Consider the following 17,276-nt stretch of genomic DNA (forward strand, 5'->3'; position numbering starts at 1 on the left):
TTAGTATCTTTGCTGTGTTGGAGTTGGCATCTGTTGCCTTTTCCCATAGAATCATTTTCTGTTTCTTTGTGTGCTCAATAATTTCTGAGCGCGTCCTGGACATTTTCAATATTATGAGATGTTGGGTCCTGTTTAAATCCTATTTGTGTTTTAGCAGGCACTTGATCTGCCTGGGAGGCTGCAAGTTCTGACCAGTCCTCTGTGGACTGTGGTTTCAATATCAGTTTCATTTTCAAAGCCTTGTGCTGTTTGGATCTGTCCCGCAGATGCTCCCAGGTGGCTAGTTTGGAACATGGGCAGTGGTCTACCACGTAGTTCAGTCTTTATGTAGCCTGCTGTTTAGGGTCAGATGCATGTGCCTAGAGCCCAGGGGTGAGCAAAGGAGTTCATGAACAGCTTTATGGGGACAGTTTGCTGTGCTCCTCCCTCTCCGTGATCTTTTTGTACCTTCCAGTTTTCCAACGTCCCCTTTGTCACCTTTTCTCCAGAAACCTTGGGATTTGCTTACCCTCTTCTGCCGCATATTTCCCACAATTGCATCTGTATCTGGGTCAAGCGGTGGGAGAACAGAGAGAGAGAGAAACAGCAACAGGGGTTTGCTCCACCCTCTTGGGGGCACAGCCCCTCTGTTCAGGGGAGAAGGTTCCTTTCCCTTAGACTTCTAGAGGCCTGTGGGCTAGGGTGCAAAAGCATAGAGAAAAGAAAAAAAATGGGGGTTTGCTTCCCTTCTCTCTGAGTGTTGAGGTTCCATTTTTTTTTTTTTTTTAAATTTTATTTCTCAAGCCAACACTAGAGGGCTTCTCTTGGGGCTCTCTGCTGTGCTGGTGGTGCCCACCTCTGGCTTTTGGACTGCCTTGGCTCTAAGCAGGGGGATACCGAAGGAGAAAAACACCAGTTTGGTGTTAGTTTGAGGAGCTCCCTAGTTCCTCAGTCTGCCTACTACTGTTTATCTTTCAGAATTCTCGAGTTGCTGCTCCATACCTTCTGTTCAGGTTTCGTAGCTGTGTTCAGAAGAAAAGATGCAGGGAACATGCTTACGTCCTCTTACCTGGAACTGAGACTCCTGGAAGGCTTGTTTAGAGCACAGCTTTCTGGCCCCCACGCTGAGAGTTTCTCTGATTCCATTAGTCTCAGGGCTGGAGAATTTGCACCCCTAACAAGCTCCCAGAAGCTGCTGATGCTGCTTGTCCCAGAACCACATTTTGAGCCTATCCGTAAATAGTCATGGGAAAACTTTTTATCCAGAGTAGACTGTACGTCAAGTTACTTCATTTCAATAACATTAAGTACCCAATGGTTTATTATTCAATAAGCTGCAAGAGAAAGGACAGTGGAAATCCCTTGGTTGAGCAGATGAGATTAAAAGAAATAAAACATTACAGAGTTTATTATCTATTAGATGGCCAAATGGGAACTATGGTTGATGCTTTACAAGTTTATAGAGCTTTACAAGTTTGTAGAACTCAAGACTTGTGGAAATGTTGTCATGGGGAATTTCCAGTATTAAGATATCGGCTTTAGGTATAAATTTTTCAAGCAGAATGTCATGGAACATCTAGTAACTCTTGAATTTCTTTGTTTGTGGGCTGTATCTTTGAGTGTAGGAAAGGCGGTCAGAGGAACTAAATTTTCATCTCATGAAAAGCTGGTTGGCAAAGGAAGAGCCCCAGTTGTCCATGCCATCCTGGCAGTGATGAAATCTGACCTGGTGTGGTCAGATACGGGCACCAGGCTTTTCGTGTATGTATGTTTTAAATCAAAGAAAAGGTATATATTGCTTGAATGTGTATCACAAGAATGGGAATTTTAGAAAAAAGAAATCCACTTGCACTCCCTGGTCCTTAACACAGGGCTTGAGAAGTGCTTGCTGGGTTGGACTCTTTCTGGGTTGGATTCTCTCTCACTTTTAATATGTGCTTTTAGGAAAATCCTGAAAGATAGAGCCACTCAAAAATAATTAACTCCAGATTAGGTATATGAATACCTTATAAAAAGAGCAGTCTGTTTATCTGTTCTGACATGTACACGTCTGCCTTGGGCTCTGGGTGCAAGGCCCACCTCTGGGGGGCCCCGCAGGGTTTAAGACAGGGTCTTACTCTGTTACCCAATGCTGTTCCAGTGTGACCAGCTCGAAGCACATTCTCCTCTGGCTAGTGCGCCAGCATCGAGGCTGCTAGCGTCTAGAGCGGCTGTCATACTAGAGGAATGACCTGTGCAGCCACAAGAGGCCTTGCCACTTTCCCCAGGCCCCTGGGGGGAGATTTTCCATGCTGCCAAGCACTCAGTACAGGTGGCATTACCACCTCTGGGCAGAACTGTTTTCTCCAAGTTGCAGGTCTGGGCAGAAAATTAAAAAGAGTGGAATCTTAAGCCCCAGGGGCCACAGACCAGAGAAGGCATAGACCCGATGAGTCCTGTTTTCCGTCTGTGTACCTGCTTTTGCTTGTCCACAGACACACTGCCTATGATTATCTATCCTGTCTGAACTCTTAGCCCCAGGGCATTATTCGCACAACTGCCACAGAGTCCTCCAGGCCACCAGGAGGCAGTAAAGAGCCTTGGAGGGCAGCTTCACCAAGTGAAACCCTACAAACCAGGCACAGCCCCCCTGTAAGAAGACTTTACTTCTCGTCAGGCCCTGACCTAAAAAGTCCTCATTTTCCCTCTCCTTGGGAACCCCACTTTGTCATTCCTGGGTTGATTGTCCATCTGGTGGCCAGCACACCCCAACTCTGTCACTCTCAGTGTGGCACCGGGAAGGAGGGGCTATGGAGAGGAGGACACGTGGTCCTGGTTCCCAGGAAAGCCGCCAGCAGGGGAAGGAGATAAAGACACAAGACATTTAGCGTCTACGAGTCCCAAACGCGTGTAGGTGTCTTGACTTGTTGAGGCTGCCGGGTGCTCATATGCTGACCCACATTTGAGCAAGTTTCTTCTTGGACTACAACTGCTCCTGTCCTGTTGTTCCCGGCAGCGTGTGCCCTCCTTGAGGGCAGCGGTCATGGGACATTAATGTCTGTATCTCTGCATGAGCAGGGCAGAATCATGGCTAAGCACCCTGACTCAGGGGCCAGACGAGTCTAGATTCAAATCCTTGTGTAAGTGCCAGAAGCTTTGTCTCTCTCATGAAGAGTTGGCATTTACATCAAAGAAAAAAAAAAAAAAAAGAAGAAGAAGAAGCCATATCAGCCGTATGTGCCCCACAGAGCTTGTGTGAGGCGTGCAGGAGATGATGCCTGTGGAGAGCTTAGAGGTGTGCATGGCATGTTGCAATGTTCCAAAACATTAGTTACCCTGCTCCCTTCCTGCTCCCTGCTTCCCTGCTTCTGGAGCTCCGCCCTCCCCTCCCCCCCCTCCCCCCATGCTTGGCATGCAGAAGGTGCACATGAAGCATTAGTGAATGACTAAGAGAATGGCTGAAGAGAGAAAACCAGTTGTGACTCAGCGATATGGCTAGTTGGGCCTCCGGGAGACAGGCGCCCCCTTTTCCCTGGACACTGGTGGGAAGGGACCGCCGCAGAGCCGGGGAAGGGGCCGGCCCCCAGGATCAAAGTCTTCACTGGGGAAGCAGTAGGTTCCCAGGGTTCTCAGGGTTGGTCCCAGCCCATTCGTGAATGATCTGCCTCGAATCATACATTTTTACTGAGGACGCTGCTGTGTCAGGTAGGGTTACCTCCTTAAATAATTCAATGTTGGAAGATTTAACTTTCACTTTCCTGGATTTCAGTGAATCTATCCTTAACATTTCATTGGGGTTTGAGGCTAGTGAACGTAGCTCTCTGTGGATTTTGTGAATTACTCATTCCTTTTTGACTTTTTTTTTTTTTTAAGATCCAAGCCAAATTTTTTAAAGTTTATTTATTTTGAGAGAGAGAGACGGACAGACAGCATGAGCAGGGAGGGGCAGAGAGAGAGGGAGACAGAGAATCCCAAGCAGGCTCCACGTGGAGCCTGACGAGGGGCTTGATCCCCCAAACCATGAGATCATGACCTGAGCCGAAATCAAGAGTTGGACACTTAGCCGACTAAGCCACCCAGGCATGCCTCAAGCCAAATTTTTAATGGCTATTAGATTCAAGAGACATCACATTATAATTTTTTTTTGTAATTGTGGTGAAATACACATAGTTTAAATACCTATACATACATATGATTATACACACAATTTTAAATAACGTAAAGTGTGCCATGCTGGCCATTTTTAAGTATACAGTTCGGTGGCATAAAGTACATTCGCATTGTTGGGTAACCATTTCCACATTCACGCCCAGAACTGGTTCATCTTCCCCAGATGAGACTCTGTCCCCATTTAACACTAACTCCCCACTCCCTTCCATCCCCAATCCCTGGCAACCACTGTTCTATTTTCTGTCTCTTTGGACTTAACTACTCTAGGTACCTCATATTAAGGGGAGTCATACAGTATTTGTTCTTTTGCGTCCTTTTATTTCACTTGGCACAATGTCTTCAAGGTCATCCCTGTTGTAGGCTGTGGCAGAATTCCCTTCTTTTTAAGGCTGAATAGTAGTCCACTGTATGTATATCCATGGTCTGTCAGTGGTCACATGGGTGGCTTCCACCTTTCAGCTAGTGTGCGTAATGCTGCTGTGACCATGAGTGTACAGATGGCTCTTTGAACACCTGCTTTTCCTGTTTGCTTTTAAACTTGCTTGGGAGGGTCAGGGCAGCTTCGGGTTGCAGGCTGGGAAGGGCCTCTACTCCTCAAATGCAGGTCCTGAGTCCCAGGTCAGGACTCTATTCAGAGTCCTCTTGGCCCACTGCAGGCATCTACTGGGTGATAGGATCTGTGGTTTTCTTCTGGTGATCCCTGCTCATGGAGAGGGGCAACGGTATACATCTCCAGAAAAACGGACACAGGAAAGTTTGCTCTGGCTTTGGCTGGAGTCTGCCTTGACAGACTCCCATTTCTTGTGTATGTGTTGATTCACAGTCAGGGTCTGTAAGGCAGATGCAGGCAGGACTGTCCTGGCCCAGGGTCTTTTTTAAAAAATTTTTTTTCAACGTTTTTTATTTATTTTTGGGACAGAGAGAGACAGAGCATGAACGGGGGAGGGGCAGAGAGAGAGGGAGACACAGAATCGGAAACAGGCTCCAGGCTCCAGGCTCCAGGCTCCAGGCTCCGAGCCATCAGCCCAGAGCCTGACGTGGGGCTCGAACTCACGGACCGCGAGATCGTGACCTGGCTGAAGTCGGAGGCTTAACCGACTGCGCCACCCAGGCGCCCCAAGTGGCCCAGGGTCTTAATTAGCCCCTGCACAGCCCTCAAAATGATCCCTGTTGTTGCTCATTAAGGATTGAATGGGTCTAAGGGATGATCCAAAGAACTCAGACCCTGCTGGTAGTGTGCTCAGTGATTAAGGACTGGGACTCGGGATTTGGACAGAGTGAGTTCAGGCCTTGGCTCTGCCACTTACTGACACCCTGGGCACATTACCAGACCTTTCTTAGGCTCACCTTTTTTTCCATCTGTGAAATGGGAAAAAGAATTGTGTGTCCTTTCTGGGTTTGTCGAGAGAATTAAATGAGATGATGCATTTAAAACCCTTACATAGCACAGTGCCTGACATGCGGTAAGTTGCTCTGTAAATATTAAGTATTACTGTACTTGCTTACGGCCACCTCCCTTTGCCGAGCCTTGGTCATTAGTCAGTAAGCATGACCTTCAGACATAGCCTGGTCTGTGCCTTTAGGGCATTTCCCCTTCAGTTATTCTCTCCCTGCAAAAGCCCGAGCTCAGGTCTCCCAACCTGAAGGCTTGGTGAAAGGTCTGACACCTTGTAAAGCCTCACTCTTTCCTAATAAGTTTGTGTGTGAGTCCGAGGCCGCCCGGAGTGTTTATGCTTCCGGATCCCAGCACTGGGGAAGGGGTGGTGGCTGCCACTGGCTTTGTAAGCTTCCGGGCAGCTGGGGCCAACTGGAGAGGTCAACCCCACCGGAGGAAATTTCGTCCGGCTTCCACGGAATAGGAATATTAATCTGACACGGGGCCAGAGCAGGCTGGACCAGAGGGAGATGAAATAGCAGAACAAGAATGTAGTGCTTTCTGGTAGAATCAGGCAATGGATGGCTGCAGCAAATCGGAACCAGATTTTTGAACATGGTTCTGATGGTGGCGGATGGGAAGTTGGTGCATCCTGCTCTGGGTCCTCTCTGCTCTTCATCGTAGCCCTGCCCTGGGGCTGTTTGTCCTTCACCATGTCCTTCACCATGCTGGGGGAAGAGAGTGGGTTTCAGGTCTGCCTGCTGGCTTCCTCTCTCTTCTGTTTGGTCCATTTTCCGTCCAGATGATCCAGAGCTATCTGCAGGCCTAGTGTGTTTTCTTAGGTCACAGGTTGGAGAGAAGGGCTTAAGCGATTGCTGTTTCCTCCAATGGAGACTATTAGGCAAGGTGGAAACACCTTCCCGAAGTAGGCTGGACACTGTCACCTGGCCCCCAGGAAGAGTTTCCTGGCTTTTGTGTTGCCATGGCCTGTCCACCACTCTGGAATGGTGCAGAAAGTGTGGAATGTCCTGGGTCAGGACAGAGATGGCCTCGGGGCCTTAGTGAGCTGACCTTGCCTTCAGGCTACCTTGCCATCATGCTCTTTGCAATTAGAGCATCAGGAGATATTTGCAATTAGAGCAGCGGGAAGGAGAGCTGGCCAAGGGGGCCGAAGGGCAGGCTTTCAGGTCTTCACTTGGCTGGCATTCACGCTGTCTGCAGAAGAGACTGCTCAGGTAGATGGGGTGGGACGACATGTCCGAAACTGAAGCTGCCCTTGTGTTCTGACCAGATGCCAGTAATTGCATCCTCTGCTCTCATGAATTTTACAGCACCCTGGTGGCAGCAGCTAGAATCACTGCCCACCGTGGCCACAGTCTAGTGTTGCTGGGCACCTTGGCTGGGAAGAGGCCCAGATTCAAAATGCCCTTCCCTTCATTCACTGCCGGTGCAGCCACAGAATGTCCGGGTTCGGTGTTCAGGGTCTGGAGATAGATGCCTGGGGTTTGCGATCTCCAGTTTTTACTAGTTGTGTGGGCTTGGGCCACATTTTAAACTGTTCTGTACCTCTGTTTCTCTGTCAAATGCTGATTATAAGATACGCTCGCCAAGGCTGGTGTGAGGTGTAAGTAAGTTAGATAATGCACCAGAAGGGTTTCAAGAGGTGTCTGCCACATAGGGGTTGACGTGCAGAGAGAGCAATCCTGTGATTTCTCCCAGGCCAATATGGTATGCTCACGTTTGTGGCATTTACAGCTTCAACCAGGTTTCCGGACATTGGCACAGTGTTACAGAGCTCAAACCTTTTGACCAGGTCAAGGAACGTTTGCTATTATAGTTGTTCGTTATAAATACTTGGCACTGTTTCAAGTGCATTAAATAAGCCCAGAAAATGTTACAGCTAGAAATGACCTGTGACATTAGTCATTGCATTCAACCTCCTGCTTCCATGGAAAAACCAAGGCCTGGCAAGACGATGTGTCTTGCGAAGGCCTCAATTCTAGCTAGTAGAAAAGCAGGGGCTTGAGGTGAAGACCTGAGCTCCTGGCCCAGCACTCTCCCTGCTTCCCTGAGGGGCCCTCTTCTCCAAACTCAGAGAAGAGTCCTGCAGAACAGTCGGAGATCAGACGGCTGAGCAGACATATGCAGGTACAAACCCACTCAAGTCTTTGTGCTATTTGATGGCATTGATGACTGAGCAAGAGAAATTACTCAGGATGCATATGAAACAAACCACTAAATGACATTTCTATGAATGCTTGCACAGAGCTGTTGTAAGTTTGTGTGTAAGCTCTGGGGCACCCGGCTTCTCCAGGTCTATTTTATAGGTAGAGTATGTGGACCTACCCCTGGGGCGTGTGAGTCTTCTTTCTAGGTTAAGTTGCACTGCAGTGAGTGTGGGCTGTATGTGTGAGCCTCAGGTATTTAACTGATCTTAGTTTTCAGCATCCTAGCTGGTGACAGGAAGCCGGAGGAGGGGAACCGAGCCACTCTGAGATTTGAGGCCAACACACAGGTGGTGGCCTTAGTGGTTTCCAGGAGGGCGTATGGTGAGTGCTTGACACGCCTTAAGGATGCTTTCCTAGCAGGAAAACCACAGGGAGGCATCTCTGCCCACAAGCACCCCTCTTTGCTCTCATCTCCCCTTCTTGCTCTTTTAAAATTATGGGTATTTTGTTGTATTTTTTTATTGAGAGAGAGAGAGAGAGAGAGAGAGAGAGAGGTGGGGGGGGGAGCGGGGAACATGAGCAGGGAAAAGAGAGAGAGAAACCTAAGCAGGCTCCATGCTCGGCATGGGGCCTGACACGGGGCTCAGTCCCCCAACCCTGGTATCACAACCTGAGCCGAAATCAAGAGTCAGGCATTCAACTGACTGAGGCACCTGGGAGCATCCCTTTCCAGCTCTTAACCTCATTCTCTTCTTGAGAATTTTCCCTTTGTCCATCATCTCTCCAGTGGACGGCACTGCATGGCTCTGTGGGTCGCAATGCCACCTGAGCCTAGTTGTAGCAAGGTCGTGGCCTTTTCTCTTGGGGCCTTTGTCTGCTGCTGGACTTTGTGTCAGGAAGACAAAGAGAGCGCTGTTTGGGGATGTGGGCGACCAGGCGCTCTGCTCTCCTTTCTCCATTCCTTTCCTGTTCCCTAGTTGCTCTCTCAGACCACCCAGCTAATGCCTCTCCTAGCTTTGATGTCGGTTTCCTCTGAACCTTGGAAAAGAAGACCTGTCACATGGCTAGTCCTCTGGCCACCAGTCCCTCTGATGTCTGACCAAGCTGTGAATGTCCTCTTGTCCTCTGTCCAGCCGGTGGGCCACGACCCGAAGCTGGCACAGCCCCTACTCCATGCCTGTGGGGAGGCATCCAGATCCTGGCCTTGCTGTTCGAAGGTGTCATTTAAGGGCCATGGCTCTCCAAATTCGCTTCCCTGAGAAGTGGAGAAGATGGAGCACAGCAGAAGGTTCTGAAGTCAAGTGGTCCCCAGAAATCACTCTAGACTTTCTCGTTTGTAAAATGCAGACCACAGCCTCGCGGGAGTACGTCCACCTCCTCCTGGTGTACCTGGCCCACTGATGGAAGCTTGAGTTGGGGAGAGGCATTATTTCTTTCAGACCCTAGGAGAGGTGATGGGTTGTGCTGACTGAGTGGATATGGGTCAGGGTCTACTGGTATTGCTGGCATACAGTCTCAATCCAGAGAGGTTTTTGCCTGCTCCTTTCCATTCTTTTTTTTTTTTTAATTTTTTTTTCAACGTTTATTTATTTTGGGACAGAGAGAGACAGAGCATGAACGGGGGAGGGGCAGAGAGAGAGGGAGACACAGAATCAGAAACAGGCTCCAGACTCTGAGCCATCAGCCCAGAGCCCGACGCGGGGCTCGAACTCACGGACCGCGAGATTGTGACCTGGCTGAAGTCGGACGCTTTACCGACTGCGCCACCCAGGCGCCCCTCCTTTCCATTCTTAAAGATCCCTGAAGAAGAGGCAGCACCTTTCTTCTCAGTGCTATCCAGCCTTCCTCTTTCACTAGTGGTTTACAATTTGAGATCTCTTTTCTATGCCTCTCCAGCTGCCACCCCCCACCCCCAAACCATAGCCTGCAAGAGTTAACTCAGTTCTTGGCCCCTGCCAGGAAGAGTCTCAATTTGCCAGCAGAGTCAGCCCAGGATGAGCATTATTGAAATTGCTAATTTATTTCTATAGCTTCAGTCTCCAGCCTGGAATGGAACAATGAGACCAAAAGTGTTCCAGACACATTGTTTGTTTAATAAAGGAACATTCTTCCAGCTGAACTGTATGGCTGTTGGATTTTCTGGTTTGATTGGTTAACCCTCATAAGCAGTTTGGATTTCTCTTGTTAGAGCTGGTGGGAGTAGGGGGTCTAGGGGTCCATGAGCCTCTCTGATTGTTATATCATTATTCCCCTGACCCTGGCCTCTCACCTAGTCAGAAGGTTTGACTTCTGTAACATTGTCCTGCATCCGGAGAATTGGTTAAAGCTGTAAATCTCACAAAAATGAGTGTGCTGTATGGCCCCAGGAGAAATTACAGGATTGCCCCTTCTGAATTTCAACCCCTTTGGCTTTGCGAAGGCTGTTGATTTTATTATTGATCATTGAGTTTGATCTGATGCATTTCACAGAGACTTGGCTCTGCGGTTGTGCTGTTGGCTCCAGGGGCAGCGGCTATGCTGATGACGAGTTTTTCCGTTCCCCCCGCCAGATGCAAGAGGTGGTAGGGTAGACGCAAGCCTACTCCTCCCTTCCTTCTGGCAAGTCTGATTTGGATGCATGCATATGTGGGTTTCTGTATGTTACTGATGGCGTGAGTTAAAAATTGTTCTTGACATGCTGCCAGAGGCAGGGGGATAGATGGAATGACCTTTGGAAGGCTCTTCTTGGTAAAATAGCTATGAATTTTTTTCTTGTTATTCTGTGGACTGGACAGTTCTTTTTTTGTGTAGAGATATAGGTAGATGAGTATATGGCTTAGCCTGGAAGAGATGCCCTGAGGTCACCTTTGTCTCTCTGGCTCTGGAAGAAACCATTGCAAATACAACCCATGATGCAGACAGTGAGTTCAGGGGTGGTCAGTATGAAGTGCTTCCATCCATCCATCTGTCCATCCATCCAAATGCTATTTAGCAAGTGTCTGCTAAATTTTAGGAACTATGTTAAATGTGCTCTATATTATTTAATTTTGTTTAATATTTCCATTCAGCGAAATCAAAGATCATTTCAGTCCTGTTTTTACTTGATCATTCTTTTGCATTTGACACAGTTGACCACTTCCAATTTGGTATTTTCTCTTACAAAGGTTCCAGGGTCTGTAACATGATTTGTACCTACATTTTCTGTGCTTCTCTGGGCATCCTTGTTATTCCCTCTCATGTGCTTCACCGCCTGCCCCCCACCCCTTATCTTCTGTTGAAGTAGCAGTGTTCTTAGAGTTTCATCTTCATCTCCTTTTCTCCTTTTTCTTTTACTCCTTTCTTCAAACACTCTTTCTGGGATGTTTCACCCATGTCACTGTGGCTAAGTTATTATTTACACACATATGATGATTCTCAAATGCTCTTACGTAACTTAGCTCACGTGTTCCAGGCTCTCCTGCCTGTCTCCTGACCACACGTGCCTGGATGTCTCAGACTCCACATGTTCGTAGATGAACTTAACATCTTCTCTGTCAGTCCTGTAACCTTGATTCTATCTTGGGGGTTGTTCTAACCATTCTCCTTCTCAACCATGTCAGAATCTGGAAGCCTCCCTAGATGTCTCCCTTCCCTCACATCCACTTAGAGACCAACTCACGTCAGTCCTCTTTCCCATATCTGTTTCCACCTCTCCTTCCCCAGTGCCCCCAGTCTGATTCCAGCACTCGGTACCCGCCCCCCACTCTTACATTATTGCAGTATCCCCCAACTGATCCCTATATTGCCTGCTGTATAACCATCTTCATGCTGTATCAAGGTGGTCTTTTCCATACAAATCTGATCAAGTCAATCCCTTTAAAATCTTTCAGTGGCTTCTAAGCACCTAAGATCAACTTCACACTCCTCACACATGTTATAGCAGGTTTCTGTGATTAGCTGCTTGCCCGTGTCTTCACTTTATCTCCAGTAGGTCTGTTCAATGACTTGACCCCAGACACACACCCTAGACTCTGGCCACACCAAACACTTGCTACACTGCCTCTTGCCTCCAGGCTTTTGCCCACATTCTTTCCTCCACCTGGCATGGTCTTTCCTCCCCTAAGATATGGGTCTTAGCTCAGGCCTGTTCTTCTGTGAAGTCTTCCTTGATGCCCTAGGTTTCCTCCTTCCCACTTCTCTTGCTCCTTGAAAATGTTGTAATGATTTGTTCCATTCTTACAGACCCTTCAAGCTTGTGGTTATGCGAGAGGTCCCAGGGTTAATGTTCCCAGTGGCCATTTCCACTTTCTTCTCTCCAATAAAATGTTAAGATAGACCTGAGTAGAACAGGAGTAGCACTTTGCTTTAGAATAAAATTTTAGAGGGTACAGCTTTTCTTCCTGCTCCATTTTCCATGGAAGATTGAAATCTTAGTAAAGTTAGTAGGCAACGTGTTCCTTCAGGGGAGTGCTGAATCTCAGTGCCACCTTCCCTGGCTTCTCTAAGTAACAAAAGACACATTTTCAGGAAGTTCGTGTGTCCACATAGGATGCTATATAGATCAGTGTGGGAATCTGACGTTCCCATAAACCTGCCGGTTCGTTTGGGGATTGCTGTCTAGCTTTGTTGGTGTTGGGTACTTGCTTCTATGCCATGTGGGCTGAGCTTAAGAGAAAGTCACTAATGCCAATATTCAGGGCAGTCGAGTGTTTGGGACACAGGTACTATTAGCCAGGCATGGTGCTAGGGCTGGCAATATAGTGGGGAACTGAATTGGTCCCTGCCCAAGGGGCCAGTGTGATATTATGGAAAGGCATTAAAGTCACATAGACCTGAGTATAAATCTTAATTGCATCCCTTCTTATGATGTGGTCCTGAACAAGTTACTCAACCTTCTTGAGCCTCAGTTTCTTCACGTATAAAGTGAGGATTATTCTACTTCTCTTACAGTCTCATTGTAAGAATTAGAAAGTACGTAAAACATAATTTGGTTGGTATCGTGCTTTCCACTTTATTAGGTGGAGACTCCTAATTACTGTCTACTGTTAGAGTAGAGATTATAATAAAATATAAAACTCAGATTCCCCAGTCTGCTTTAGCTGATTGTAATAGCGAAAATTTATAAGGTTTGTTCCCTAACAGAAACTCTGTTCTTCATGCTTTACATGTACTAATGCACTAAATCCATACAATGGTCTTAGGAGGTCGATACTTTCATTATTTTGTAGAAGGAGAGACTGAGGCACAGGGAAGTTACATAACTTGCCCCAGGTCGCATAGCTGGTCGCATTGGCTGCAGATGTGAACCCAGGTGGTTTGGCCTCATGTTGTGTGCTCTTAACCACCATGTTGTACTGCTGCCTATGAATTGCTCAGCCTGATAATATTTCTCTTTTTAAAAAAACATTTTTAATGTTTAGTTTTGAGAGAGAGAGAGAGAGAGAGAGAGAGAGAAAGAGAGAGAGAGCGAGAGCTAGTGAGAGAAGGGCAGAGAGAGAGGGAGACACAGAATCTGAGCTCTGAGCTGTCAGCACAGAGCCTGACGCGGGGCTCAAACTCACAAACTGCGAGATCATGACCTGAGCCGAAGTTGGATGCTTAACCACTGAGCCACCCAGGTGCCCCAATATTTCTAAGTCCATAACTGTATTTGTTTTTTAAGGCTGCCATAAACAATTACCCGAGACTTGTTGGTTGAAAACAACAGAAGCTTATTCACAGTTTTGGAGGCCAGAGCCCGCAATCAAGCAGGTTTGTAAGTTCTGGAGGCTCTGAGGGAGGACTGGCCCATGACCCTCTCCTAGCTTCTGGTGGTTGCCAGCAATCATGGAATTCCTTGGCTCATGGCCGCATTACTCCAGTCTCTGCCTCCATTTTCACATTGTCTTTTTTTCTCTTTGTGTCCCTTCCTCTTCTTACAGAGGCACCAGTCATTGGATTTAGGGCCCACCCTCATGCAGTATGACTTCATCTTAACAGACTGTATCTGCAGTGACCTATTTCCAAATAAGGTCATATTCTGGAGTTTAAGGTGGAAGTGGATTTTTAGAGGACACTATTCAACCTACGATAATAACCATTCTCTCTTCACTTCAAGATGGCAATTGATGAAGGAATGTTTATTTACTGCCTTATTCCAAAAGGCTGGTGAAATAATTAAAATAATGCTCTAAAAACCTAATCGTATGTTAGAACATGATATTTAAAGTTTTTATTTAAGTTATAGTTAGTTAACATACAGTTAGTTTCAGGTGTACAATATGGTGATTCAGCACTTCCATACAGCACCAGTGCTCATCACAGCAAGTGCACTGCTTAATCCCCATCACCTCTTTCACCTGTCCCCCTGCCCACCTAATGTCCAGCAACCATCAGTTTGTTCTCAATAGATGAGAGTCTGTTTTTTGGTTTGTCTATCTCTTTTTTGGGGGGAGGGGAGGAGGGACATGGCCAGACAGTGGGCTATGAGGGAATTTACTTCTTTCTCAGGTGGCCGGATATCGTGATCCCTCACCCATACCCTTGCCTTCTCTAATCAGACACCTTCATCCATTTTTCATTGGATGTGGTCTTGAGTTCTTCTTTCCTCATGTCTCTCCCCTGAATGGGCTCTTGTTTGTCTGTCCCTCTGCTCCCTTGAAATGCATCAGTGAGAAAAGAGTCCTCCTCTCTGCTGTTCTAGATGCAGCCTTGGTCACATCAGCTTTTCGTAGTGCTCACATCATGTTGAAGCCCTGGGACCAGTACTGCCACTTACTGCAGTAATTTTGAGCAAGTCACAGCCTCTCTGGTCTTCTGTAGAATGAGGATCCTCCCAGTTCGTCACAAGGATATCTTGAGTCAAATGGCCTGATGGGTCTGGATGCTCCGTCTTACCTGTGCAGCATAATTAATGTGTTGGTGGTAGACGCTAGGCATCTGCTGTGGGTTCAGATGAAAGGCACTGGAAGCTCCCACAGATGTCTGCCTTCCATGGTTGATCCCGGTCCCTGGAGGGCTATTAGTCGGGGTTAGTTAGTGTGGGAGGGGGTGGAGGAAGATCCAGGAGGCAGTGTGTCTGGTCCAAACTTTTGATCAAGAGGTGCGCCCTTTGATGTAGCAGAATGGAGTTCCCTCCAAGAGCCGTGCTGAGGCCAGCAGGCCAGCTTGCCCTCCCCTGCATTCCCTGGCAGGCGCTGTACAAACTTGTGTGGCTGGGTTTCGGCTCTGGGCCATCCTCACATTGGGGCTTGTCTGCCTCTTGATACCTCATGGGTCTGTCCTAGAGATGATCTCCCTAGGTCATGAGATGTGAAACACGTGCCATTATATCAGGGTGGTAATAGGACATTTATTGGATATACATATATAGTATATATGAGGCACAGTATTAGACTGGGATCCAGCAGTTAAAAGACGAAAAGCCTGGGGCACCTGGGTGGCTCTGTCGGTTGGGCGTCCCACTCTTGATTTCAGCTCAGGTCATGATCTCATGGTTTGTGAGATAGAGCCCTGTGTTGGGCTCTGCACTGATTCTCTCTCTCTCTCTCTCTCTCTCTCTCTCTCTCTCTTTCTCTCTCTGCCCCTCCCCTGCGCATGTGCATGGGCTCACACTCCTCCTCTCAAAATACATAAACATAAAAAAAAAAAAAACCCATAGTGCCAGCTTTGAGTAGACAATCACAGTGTAGAGAGAAGGGCCAAGTGGAGGTGTGTCTTTCAGTTGAGACCTGCCCTAGATTAATCATTGGCAAACTGTGGCATGCAGACCAAATCCAGTTTACCACCTATTTTTGTGAATAAGATTGTACTGAAATTCAGCTGCAGTCACTTATTTATTGTCTATGACTGCTTTTGCACATCAGCAGAGTTGAGTAGTTGTGACAGAGACAATGGGGCCTACGAAACTTTGAAATATTGAGTGTTTGCCCTTTTACAGGAAAAGCTTGCTGCCCCCTGACCTAGATGGTGGCTCAGCAGGTGAGAGTTCTGAATAGAAAATAGCCATGGACCCTATTCTCAGGGGCTTTCCAAAGTTTTGTTTGTGCAGCTACAAACACAATCAGGGAAAGGTGACCTGAGGAGCTGGCTGGGGGAGAACTTTGGAGCCACGATTGAGGTTTTGACAGGGAGGTATAAAGTCAGAAAACAGGGCAGGCAGGCAGGAGGCATGAAGGGTTGGGAGGGAGCTGTGTGTCCACAGGTACACTTTTACAGGTCCACACAGAAGCCAGGGGCAAGGAGAGGCCAAAGCTGGGGGCTAAGCAAGGACAGGAGGCTGTGACCACAGAGGATTGCATGGACTGCAGGCCATGCTGTGGTAATAAAAGTGACTCAGTGTAAAGCATCAAAGAAGCACGTAGCCCTGGAGCTGCAAGGGGCCTCACAGGTCTGCCTCTACCATTCATGGCACAAGTGAAGGGAAGGGAAGGGGATTGAGGTGTCTAGTCCAAGCTTACCCAGCTGGTGAATGGCAGGTCAGGTGGAAGCCTCTTTTCTCTCTGCCATTTGTGACCTGAGCCCCGGGACACTGACCGAATGACCTGGCTCTTTAGGAGAAAGGACTGGGAAGCCCAGGCTCCTCCCAGCTGTCCCTCTCTCTTAACTTTTCTTCAGCCCTTAGACTTTCAGGCCTTTTTTCTAGCCTCTTGGAGGGTTCCCCAGTCTGTATGCTACTTGAGGGCAGTGTCTGGGTAGGGCTTCTGTCTGTGAGCCCCTCCTCGTTCAGACTGGGGTCTCCATGGGTGTGTGTGGAAGAAGTGAGCCTTGAGGGCTTTATTCCCATCTTCCCACGTGTGGGTGTGAAGTCTGGGCTTCTGTGGGTATCCCTCGGTCGGGGTGGGAGTAGGGCCATGTTACTGCTTCATGGCCATAGCTGGTGTCCCCGGGGCTGAGAGGCCCCTCAAGAAGGCTGTGAGGCTGTCACTGAGCCCTGATCTGCTTTACAGCTCCCCATGCAGATTGTCACATATGCTCTGGCCACCTGCAGAGCCTTTCCTCTAGAACACTTCACCGTGCCTGGACAAGGAGCTTCTTTAGATGCTGAATGTCTCCCAAGCAGCCGCATCAGTTCAGGGAGGATTCAGTCGGGATGCCATGCATCTTCGGTGATTGACAGAAACACCTCATTTGTCCCGATGTGTTGACGGAATGGCTAGATGAGCAGCCAGAGATGATGCTCCAGCTCGGCCCATCCCTCATTGCTAGGACCTGCTCCTCCCAGCCTCTTTGAGTCTTTGAGCAGACTCCCCTTGGCTTCCCCCCAGCGTGCTGGACGGGTGCCAGCCATGGTCCCTCCAGTGAGTCAGAGACAGGTCAGGGGCATGGATGGGGAGGGGAATGCAGCAGCCATGCGGTGCAAAATGACTTGGCCATTGTTTGCCCACGCAGTTCCAGATTTGTCATCTGTACAGCAACGTAAAAGTTGTCTACAGTCAGAGGCTTGGCCAGCTCAGTGATAGAGCCAGAGGACACAGGCCAGACTTCAGGAGACCAGGGACACCAGGTATCATGAGAGAGACAAAGAAAACTGCTTTCAGCACTTTCGAGCAAAAATTACAGTTCCGACCCTGGCAGGACCTGTAACCTCCCCAGTCCTCACCCCCTGTCTTTTTTATTTACAGCAATATAGAAGTTGGTCACATATAGTAGCCTCGCTGACCTGCCCA

At 48.1% G+C, this 17,276-nt stretch overlaps 1 protein-coding gene across 5 annotated transcripts in view; it reads left to right on the forward strand.

Moving 5' to 3' along the window:
- ANO2 (anoctamin 2) overlaps positions 1-17,276 on the forward strand; it is a 339,770-nt gene that overhangs the window by 47,357 nt on the left and 275,137 nt on the right. The window lies entirely within an intron of this gene.

This window comes from Herpailurus yagouaroundi, unplaced genomic scaffold, assembly GCF_014898765.1.
Source record: "Herpailurus yagouaroundi ecotype Mexico unplaced genomic scaffold, PumYag 355, whole genome shotgun sequence".
Taxonomy (NCBI): Eukaryota; Metazoa; Chordata; class Mammalia; order Carnivora; family Felidae; genus Herpailurus; species Herpailurus yagouaroundi.